General features: G+C 42.5%; 1 pseudogene; it reads right to left on the reverse strand.

Annotated features, from left to right (window-relative positions):
* Positions 1-367: 367 nt before the first annotated feature.
* LOC125392491 (5S ribosomal RNA) lies at positions 368-476 on the reverse strand (annotated as a pseudogene).
* Between the last annotated feature and the right edge of the window lie 7,586 nt (positions 477-8,062).

Raw genomic sequence — 8,062 nt, forward strand, 5'->3', positions numbered from 1 at the left:
GCAGCAAATGACGGTGTGTGGGGGGGGAGGTTTTATGTGGGCCAAAGCTTGAGAAAAACGTTTTTTTGAGGGTCCATTGTTCTGCTATTTGTTTTGGCTTCTGTTTCCTTCAAATAAGTAATGTGGTTTTTTAAAAAAAGGCCAAAGCTGAAGGAAAATAAAAGCAATTCTATTTGAGCTCAGCCTAGGATTCATGAGCTATAGGAGATTATTTGAGCGGGAATCCAAGCCCAACACTCCCTGGATATCCAGGAACCAGAGATTGGACAGCCCAAGAGACCTAGGGTAGAACCAAATGCAATTGCAAAGAAAAGAAATCAAATGATTCCTACTGATAGTCTTTTTTCTTTTCTTTTCTTTTTTTTAAAGCCTACAGCACCCGGTATTCCCAGGCGGTCTCCCATCCAAGTACAAACCAGGCCCGACCCTGCTTAGCTTCCGAGATCAGACGCGTTTAGGGTGGTATGGCCATAGACCCTAATGATAGTCTTTTATCCTCATAGATCAGTGCCTTGTCCAGTCATCATCAGAGAGGCTTCAGCAGCAGATGGCAGCGGGTGCAGAGACCCACATTTAGATGTTAAATTGGAGGTTCCTGTTGGGTCCCTCTCTTTGGCGATCAGGGAACTTGAAATCATGGAATTCTACAGACGAGAAGGAGGAAGATTATAGGAGTCAGAGGAGATGGAGGACACCAGGAGAACATGTCCTCCTTGTTATGATTCCAACCACACAGCGGTGGTGGGCACTTCCGAGTTCCAGGGCCATGCATGTGCAGACAAGTGCTCAGGCAAAATACTTAGCCGCCCCGGGGACCTTAAAAGGTGACTACATGTGGCATGGTTGCCTCACCTGCATATGAGCAGCTACGCAAACCCTTGCGTGCAGGTGTGAGCCCCGTCACCCGTATATGACATACTACGTCAAATCCGTGTGCGCATGTGCTAGGCAGCCTTTAAAAGCTGGACGCGCTATCTTCAAACTTTCTTTTTGCACACCGACTTCCCCAGGCCTGTTCACTTGTTTCCTCTAATAAACTCCTAAGTGGGTTTGTTGTGTGCTTCGTTTTCACTACTAAATCAACTAAGCAGGGCTCACATGGCCTCACAAAGATCGTAGCAGCAAGCACAGGGCATCCACGGGTCTTCACCAGATAGATCCTCTAGCTATGGCTGTTAGCTTTGTAGTTTTTTTTTTTAATTTTATTTTTTGTTTTATGTGTGTTGGTGTTTTACCTGCGTGTACGTCTGTGTGAGGATGGCAAATCTTGGAGTTACAGTTGTGAGCTGCCATGTGGGTGCTAAGCATTCAACCCAGGTCTTCTGGAAGAGCAGTCTGTGCTCTTAACCACTGAGCTGTCTCTCCAGCCCCTGCTTGGTATTTTTATGGGACTCCTAAAAGTGGGAATGGATTTGTCTCTGATTTTGGCCTGTTCTTGGGAATCTTTTCCTCCTATTGGGTTGCCTTGTCCAGCCTTGCTATGAGGGCTTCTTGCCTTGTCTCATCTTGTTTTGTTCTGTTTGGTTGTTGTCTCTTGTAGGCCTGCTCCTTTCTGAAGGGAAACAGGAGGAATGGCTCTTGGGGAATGGAGAAGGGAGGGAGCAGGGAGGGAGCAGGGAGGGGAAGGAGTGGAGGGAGGGGAAACTGTGGTTGGGTTGTATTGTATGAGAAAATATATTTTCAATTTTTAAAAAAGGAAGGCATACTCCTTTAATCCCAGTTCTTAGAAGGCAGAGGCAGGCAGATCTCTGAGTTCGAGGCCAGCCTGATCTACAGAGCAATTTCCAGGACAGCCAGGGCTACACAGAGAAACCCTGTCTCGGAAAACTACCACCAACCACCAACCACGAAGGCATGAAGTGCAGTGGTAGCTTGCTTACCTCGCATGTGCAGGGCGCTGGATTCAAACCTAGGGAAATGTGGGTAAAGCTCCGTGTGAAACAAGCGAAATGAAACGGCAGTCTATTCTGCTAACTGTTCAGGCCATCTACTTCTCATCCTGTGTCAAGTATGAGAAGCACACATAACATTGCAAAGATTTTACCTTTCTAAAAGAATACAAAATGGATGCATTCAAAACATGGTTTCTGAAAACAAAACAAAATCTATGACTTTAAGAAGAAAGCTTATGGTGGAAGCAAGAAAAACAAGGTTGGATAAGCTTGAGTTGACGCCACGGGGAAGGGAAAGAGACAGAGGGACACAGACAAGTACCAACAATGGTACTAACCTCTAACACCCTTGCCTTCCTTCAGTCTTGGTCTTTTCTTTAACCACAAGACTTACTGGAAGGAAAAGGATGTCAAAACAAATAACAGAACAATGGACCTTCAAAAAAAAAATCTTAGAATGTTTTTCTCAAAGTTTGACCCACATGCAAATTGCATAGAGATTTTGTTTAAAATGTAGATTATGGTTCTAGGGTCATTAGCGACTAGCTCTCTAATGAGGCAGGAGGTAAGGAAATCTCACTTAAAGTAGCGAAGACCTAGGAGTCTACTGTGTAAGTGATTTCATTTGTCATCTTTATTTTAGTAACAGGATTCACTTGATTGCTCTTTACTTAGATCTGGTCCTCTCTCACAGTACAAAGATAAACTTCATGGCTTTGAAACATGAATGGATGATACAAATAAACTGACACACAGATGAAACCATCTCAGGGCTCTGATGTGGGATTCCCCTCTGTATGCTGTGAATACCATTGGTTAATAAAGAAACTGTCTCGAGCCCGTGATAGGGTAGAATAGAGCTAGGCAGGGAAAACTAAACTGAATGCTGGAAGAAAGAAGGTGGAGTCAGAGGGAAGCCATGTAGCCCTGAAGGAGACAATTAATTAATTGATTTAATTAATATGATTTCTGTGTGGTTATTTTGGGTCTGAGTGGCCAGAATGAGCAAGCAGCCTTCCTACAACAAGGCTCTTATAAAATTCCTGGAAACCTGTATTTCTTAGCTATGCTTTGCTTGACACCTTTTCTTAGTATGACATGGCTCCTTGAGACTGCCCTGACTCCATCCTCCTTCTTCCATGCCCTTAATTTGGTTGTCCCGCCTATACTTATTGCCTGGCTACTGGTCAATCAGCTTTTTATTAATAAGGAGAGCAACACATTTGAACAGCGTACAAGATTATCACATAGCACTGGAGCTTACCAGTTGCTAGACAAGGGCTTTACCAACTGAGCTCTCTCCTCAGCCCTCTACTCAGCTTTGCCTTCCTTAGTCTTCATTTTGTAACTTTCTAGCTCTTCAGAGTTTGTTATCCAGTGACAGAATGCTCACATTTTTTTTTTTTTTTTACCCTGGCAGAAGACAGAGGTATATGCTCCAGGAAAAGAAACTAAACCTTTGGGTGAATGAAGCTCATACCAAGAACATGGAAAGAAGGAAACACAAGAGAATCAAAAACATTTTAACATTTTTTTTTTAGTGAAATAAAATTCTTGCCCCAGTTGAGTGAGGTGACCCAGACCCAGAAAGACAATTATCACATGTACTCACTCATAAGTGGATTTTAAACATAAAGCAAAGAAAACTAGCCCACAAATCACAATCCCAGAGAATCTAGACAACAGTGAAGACACTAAGAGAGAGATACATAGATCTAATCTACATGGGAAGTAGGAAAAAAAAAGATCTCCTGAGTAAATTAGGAGCATGAGGACCTTGGAAGAAGGTTGAAGGGGAGAGACAGGGAGGGGAGCAGAGAAAAATGTAGAGTTCAATAAAAATCAATAAAAATTAAAAAATCCTTGCCACAGCAGTGAATTAATATGCTTTCTCAAAAGGACAAATGTGCATTAGTTGCCTATCCATACCTACATTTTATTTGTGTGTAAACACTGCTCTTAACAGAAAGCTATTCCCGATGGTGCTATTTTATGACCAACTCCACATGCATTTATACGTTGGTGAACTAGGGAGTCATTGTGGATATTATTTTAGCTAGACAAAGGTATGTTGCATTTGTTTATGCTGCAGAATATTACTTTAACTGTGTAAAAGTAAAGTTACTTTTGTTTATGCTGCATTTCTTCAACACTGTAAGGATGCATGTTTCATAATGTAAAGATGTGCTGCATCTGTTTCATCTTGCCTGCCTAAGGCACCTGATTGGTCTAATAAAAAACTGGATGACCAGTTCAGTGAGGCAGGCAAGGGATAGGCATGGATCCCGGGCAGAGAGAAACCCAGGCTTGAGAGAGGAAAAGAAGGAGAGGAGGAGAGAAGAAGGGACACACGCCCAGGGCCAGAAGGCAGGCAGCTGTCAGCCAGTCAACCAGAGATAGCAAGAAAATAAGAAAGGGTAAAAAGCCCCAAGGTAAACGGTAAATAAAGAGAAACAGGTTAATTTAAGTTAAAGGAGCTAGCCAGAAATGTGTGTAAACTAAGCCGAGCATTCAAAACTATTAAGTCTCTGTGCCATGATTTGGGAGCTGATTGGTGGCCCAAAAGAAAAAGTTCAGTATAGGGAATCTTGTTGTTTTGTAAACGAGTTACTTTATCTGGTTAATCACCAGTTTATGTACTAAGTTGTATGCTAATACTTGTAACTGGTTCATTATCAATAAAACATACTGAAACTCAGTTTTCCTGACTCTGATTCAGTGGTTCTCTTACTGTATAGATCCCTTGACTGTATAGTGTGGTACAACTATCTGGGTTGAAATCCTTTTCGACAGGAAAACTCCCTTGTCTTCATTTTTCAGTTAACAAGCACATCTTTCAGCAGATGCTCAATGCAATATCGTTGGCAGGTTTAATACTTGTAAGATTTAGAACGACCTGAGGGCTGGAGAGGTGAAGAAGAGCTCTTGCCCTTGCAGAGAACCTGGGATCAGCTCCAGCACTCATTAATGGTACAACTGCCTGTCATTCTATTTCCTGGGGATCTGATGTCCTCTCTGGCCTCCAAGGACACACACACACACACACGTAAAACTTACACATAAAAATATTAAAAGAGTAGAATGACTTAATTATCTTGTATCTGTATGCTTGTAGTTTGAAGAGTTCAATTCGAATTGCAGTTAAATTTTTCCCCTAGGGGCTGGAGAGAGAAGCTCAGCCCCTAAGAGGACTAACAGCTTTTACAGAGGACTTGGGTTTGAGTCCCAGCACCCACGTAGCATCTGACAACCATATTTAACTCCAGTCCCAGGGACTTCCTCTGGCCTCCTCTGGTTCTGCACCATCAATATATGGGGGCAAAACACCCATACACGTTTAAAAAATAATTATTTTTCAAGTAAGGAGTGGGACAAAAGGTCCAAAGGATAAAATAGAAGCGAGCTATATTAGTTCCTTTTCCTGATGTGACAAGACAATGGATTTTGGAAGCAGTTTCAGCGGAGAGAGCTGTATTCTGGCTCTCGGTTCAGAGACTATAGTTCATAGACAGGAAGGCATGGCCGGGATATCAACTTCCGTGGCAAGGGGAAATTGTAAAGTCGGGCTGCTGGCTCTACATCTGTCTGCAGATCAGGAAACAGTTCAGGCCTGCCCTGAGTGGATCTGGCCTGTAAGCCCTCTGCAACTCCAGCCTTCCAGCTGCCAGCCAGGCCTCCTGTTGAAAAGGTTCCAGGACCTAACAGAACAGCCTCACCAACTGGGGATCACATCTGCAAACTCAGGAATGTGTGTGGAGCATTTCACACCCAAAACCACAAATAGATTTAGTCACGAGCTTGTCTGTTGAGAAGGCATAGAAATTAAGTTACAATTCGTCTTACTAGTTTAACCGAGCACAACATTATTTATTTATTTTGAGACTTTCTCACTCTGCCACCGTGGTTGGCCTGTAACCTACTTTGGACATCAGGATGACCTCGGACTGACTCAGATATCTGCTTGCCTCTGCTGGGATTAAAGTCATGTGCCACCATGCCCAGCATATTTTTGTGTCTATATCTTGCTGAGAATCTGACAAAATCTATTCATTCCTCAAAAAAGCTCATATTCACAATTTCTGACTTCAGGAGTGTCTTAACACTTTGATAGCTCGTCAGCCCCAATGTTAAATTACTTAAAGCAGGTTCAATGCTTCATTATGTGAACAAGCTTTAATATTAATTTTTGCCAGTGTACAAAAAGGACTTTCATTTGAGTAGCAGGAATGTTTTGAGAAGAAACAAGAGAAATAAATACAAACTAAGAATAAAAATAAAAGGGGCGGGGCAGCTGAGCATAGTGGCACATGCCTTTAATCCTAACACTCAGGAGGCAGAGACAGGCAGATCTCTCTGTGAGTACAGCCTGGTCTACATATAAGTTCCAGGACAGCAAAGACTAAAGAGAGAGACCCTGCCTCAAAACAACAACAACAAAAAACGAAAACAAAAACAAAAAACAAATGGGAGAAGATGCTGGAAGCTGGCTTGGAGGTCAAGAGCTCTCACTGCTCTTGTCCAAGACCTGAGTTCAGTTCCCAGCACCCACATGGAGGCTTGCAATCACAAACTGAATCTCTAGCTGGGTAAGATCTGACACCCTCTTCTGACTTCCTTGGACTCCTGCACATATGTGGTGCACATACTTTCTCTCTCTCACACATAAGCATTAAATAAATACTAAAAAAATAGCTGGGTGGTGGTGGCACATGCCTTTAATCAGCACTCACAGAATGCTGAATCTCTGTGAGTTCAAGGCCAGCCTGGTCTACAAGAGCTAGTTCCAGGGCAGGTTCCAAAGCTACAGAAAAACCCTGTCTCAAAAAACCAATACATACATACATACATACTAAAAAATGTGGTTCACAGCAGTAGTTAAGTCGCAAGAGTTGTTCAAAAAGGGCAAAATTTGGTGCAGAACAAGAGGGATTCCTTTTTTTTTTAAGTGACATTCGTTACTTGGATAAATGCCACTAAACTCTGTCATATATTGATTTTAAAAAACATGGAGGCTGGTCATGGTGGTTCACACCTTTAATCCCAGTGAGGTAGAATAAGAACAAAAGACCAATTATTAAATACTGATTTACTGATTTATTTACTTAAAGCCCTGCTAAAACATGACTTCATTTGCTATCTGTAACAGAATGATGTAGAGAAATAATAGCTCAAATGATTAGTCCATTGCTCTTAGCAACCTGAGCACAAAAGTTTACACCTGCCAACTATTACCTATGTCTTTGAAAACTGAAAGTATAACCCCCTCCCAGCTAACTGGTTCTTACCTATCTGTGTAGTAAGAAGAAGTGGGCTGTGACCCGCCACCTGACTTGGTTAACCCCCAGAAGAATCACACAGAAATTGTATTAATTAAATTACTGCCTCGCCTATTAGCTCTAGCCTTTTATTGGCTAACTCTCACACGTTGATTAACCCACTTCTATTAAATCTGTGTATCACCACATGACTGTGGCTTACCAGCAAGATTCTAACCTACATCCATCTCAGGCCAGAGATTCATGGCGTTTGCCATCACTGCCCTTCTTCCTAGCATTCTGTTCTGTCTACTCCGCCTATCTATGTCTGCCCTATCAAAAGGCCAAGGCAGTTTCTTTATTCAACCAATCAAAGCAACACATAGTCAGAAGGACCTCCTACACCATATCTGTTTGCCTGTCTGATCACCTGCCCCACCTTGTGGCATTAGAGTATAAAATGAGAAGCAAACTGGACTCAAGATGGAAGCCTTTCAAGAGCTAACTTGTCTTTGGTTCACTGGTGACGACTCCTCTCTTCCGCTCTCACTGGTGTTGGAACATGTATTCCAGAGAGATCCCTGAAAGACCAGCACTCCAGTGGCAGAAGGGGCAAAGTTTTTTGAGTCCCAGGGCTAGACCCATCTACATAGTTCCAATTTACCTAGGATTATATTGTGACACCCTGTCTCAAAATAAAATAAAAATCAGTACATTATTTTAAAATGTTGTTTCTCTTAAGAAAAGAGTATAGGTGGTGGTGGTGGTGCATGCCTTTAATCCCAGCACTCACGAGACAAAGTCAAGCAGATCTCTGTGAGTTTGAGGCCAGCCTGTGTAGTAGAGAGAGCGGGGCCCTTGTTCCAGCTGCCCGGTTAGCTTACACCTGAAATAATCACACAGAAATTATATTAA

Source organism: Myodes glareolus, chromosome 12 (genome assembly GCF_982192425.1).
Source record: "Myodes glareolus chromosome 12, mMyoGla1.1, whole genome shotgun sequence".
Taxonomy (NCBI): Eukaryota; Metazoa; Chordata; class Mammalia; order Rodentia; family Cricetidae; genus Myodes; species Myodes glareolus.